We start from the raw sequence: 3,183 nt of genomic DNA, 5'->3' as shown, positions 1-3,183 counted from the left end.
CATCTTTGTCACCTATATCAAGGACAAGTAAGGCACTGGAAGAGGAACTCCAAAGAATACCTGGAAGATCTTAAGAAGAAGATAAATAAGATTTCTACTTCAGGTATACATGTTATAGAAGTCAACCTCTCTATTTCTTCATCGTGGGTATTAGATACCTGTAACGCCCGCCCTCCCTGCTACCCTAAGGGACGGGGCTACGATACTCTACGTATAAATTTTTCTTTTTAAAACAGCGGAAGACTTAAAATAATTTTCATAGTTTTAATAAAAAACTTTTCTTTTAAATTTCTTTTGAACTATACTATCACATGGCATCAAAATCATAACATCAAATCCAATGGAACCATAATGTCAAGCCACACATGTTTAGGTATCACAAGTCATAAAATACCAATGCATAGTTCTTTAAAGAAACTTTAAGCAGGTTCTTAATTAGTTGCCTAGCCACCGCCACACACATCTTCGTTGCCCCTCCTGCTGCTCCTCTAACTCATCCAGCTTTTTCCTTTATCTGTGGTACAAGGAAAGTAAGCTATGAGCACTCATGGCTCAGTAAGTTCCTTTCCTACTCACTAAAACCAACAATCAGCACATAATCAAGAATGCATCAACAAGTCATAATCTCAACTAATCATGGCATAACATAGCATTCTATTCAAGCATATCATGCATCATAATATAATCACAACTAGTCATAGCATATCAAGCATCACCATGGCCGAAACATATACATAGTGCATTGCATAAAACATAGCTAGACATGGTATAACAAACAAGTATCATGGTATATCAAAGCATGGCCGAAACATGTATATCAAAGCATCATACTATGGCCGAAACATGTACATCAAGGCATCATCATATCTATGGCCAAAATCTATATATCAGGCATCAACAAATCCATGGCCGAAACATGTCTATAAGGTATAGCATGAACATAACATAATCATACCTTATCATGGCATATCATAATCAAGAGCATAACATGAAACATAGCATAATCATAAGGTGTATGCAATATGATTTTGGAAAACATGTATCCGAAAAACATGTGTATGTCTCATGATCTTTAAAACCATTTTCTTTTACATATATACTTGAAAGTAATCTCAACATAAGGGGGATCCCGGCTATGTACCACTTACATATTGCGCGCAACCTTGTAGGTCCAAGGTAGCAAGTCTTGAACCCTACGAGGCAAACATACTAGGCCCTTAGTCCTAGGGGCACTTAGGAGCCCATCTCTAACGAGGTCCTTAGTCCCCGGGGCGCTTATGGAGCCCACCCTTGGTACAAGCCACTCATAAAGTAAAGTACATGTCATACATATCATGTATCATAAAAGCATGCATCACTTAGGCACACATCATATCATAAAGGTATGCATCACTTAGGCATACATCATATCATAAAAGTATGCATCACTTAGGCATACATCATGTCATAAAAGTATGCATCACTTAGGCATACATCATATCATAAAAGTATGCATCACTTAGGCATACATCATGTCATAAAAGTATGCATCACTTAGGCATACATCATATCATAAAGGTATGCATCACTTAGGCATACATCATGTCATAAAGGTATGCATCACTTAGGCATACATCTCATCATAAAGGCATGCATCACTTAGGCATACATCATGTCATAACAATATGCATCACTTAGGCATAGATCATAAAAGCATGCATATCTTAAGCATAAAGCATATCATCAAGCATGCATGATTTAACCACATAGCATATCATGAAAGCATGCATATTTTTAAGCACTAAACATAGCATTAAAGCATGCATAATTTAACCACATATCATAACATAAGCATGCATATTTTTAGCACAAAGCATATCATATCATAAAAGCATGCATATCATATCATAAGTCATAAATCACAAGCATACATTTTAAGCATAAGGGTGTATCTTGTGATTATCCTATCATAGGAAACATGGTATCATATTTATCTTGGTTTTAAGCTTCCTAAACCCTTGTGGCGGAAACCCTTTAGAGCTCAATTTAGGTTAAACACAACATCCAAGCATGTGGCACCTAAAATATCATCATAACATTTTCATAGGAAGCATTATAAACATGATTAACTTAGTTTCTAAGTTCCTCAAGTCCCTAATTTAATATGGCCGAAACCTTAAGGTGTGAAACAAGGTTCCATATGATATAAAAGCATTGACAACTTTAAATCATATTTATAACATTTTTACCAAGGAACAAGGTAAACACATTTGACACATTTGAAATAGTTCCTAAGTTCTTTAAGCTCTTAACATATGTCATGGCCGAAATTTAACAAGTTCTCATTAGGGCTAAAAACAAGCATACAAGCATGTGAACTTGGACTAACATTATGTATAAATTCATACAAGGTATCATACAATAGTTATGGCCGAAACATACCCTAGCATCATTTTAGGTCATAAAACAACCTATAGCAATTGAACCTTGGCTTTCTACTTATCATATTTCATGTAGAGTGACATGAGCATATTTAATTTAAGTCCTAGGGTTTCTAGGGCATCTATTCCTTCATGACCGAAACATTCAAGGGTTCATTTAGGTCATGGAAAAATTATACAAGCATGTGAAACAATCAACACATTATCCTATTTTCATAAGAAGTACTTTTAACACATTTGGTTTCATTTCTAAGGCCTCTAGGTCTTTTAAACCCTACTTGGCTGAAACTCACAGAATATAAACTTGCTTCAAATAGCCTAAAAGCATGAGAATTTATACAAGTTTCATAGCATGTATAAGGACAAGCATAATGAGTATACATATGAATTGTGTCTTAGGCTTTCTAGGTTTCTTTTTCTCTTTTTCTTTTATTTTTTTCTCATGGCCGAAACCTACCATTCCTTAGCTAGGTTTTTAAGTGGCCAAAAGCATGAAAAACCTAAGTAAGTTTCATGGTAAAAGTTACTAAGAAACATATATACAAATTGGTTCATGAATAAGCTAGGACCCCTTGTGGTCATACATGTTATATGTCATGCAACTAATTTTTCTACTCCCTAATTAAGCATGAGGGCATTAAACAACTTTCATATCTAAATAGCACAGAGGTCTTGAGCATATTAAAATTTTGTTTAAGCTTTTCTAAGCTATCCATCTCATCATGGCCGAAAAACCCTAAGAAGGAGTTCATGAAATTCTAGC

Source organism: Zingiber officinale, unplaced genomic scaffold (genome assembly GCF_018446385.1).
Source record: "Zingiber officinale cultivar Zhangliang unplaced genomic scaffold, Zo_v1.1 ctg252, whole genome shotgun sequence".
In the NCBI taxonomy this organism is placed as follows: Eukaryota; Viridiplantae; Streptophyta; class Magnoliopsida; order Zingiberales; family Zingiberaceae; genus Zingiber; species Zingiber officinale.
The sequence above is the reverse complement of the archived record's forward strand: the minus strand, read 5'-3'. Positions refer to the sequence as shown.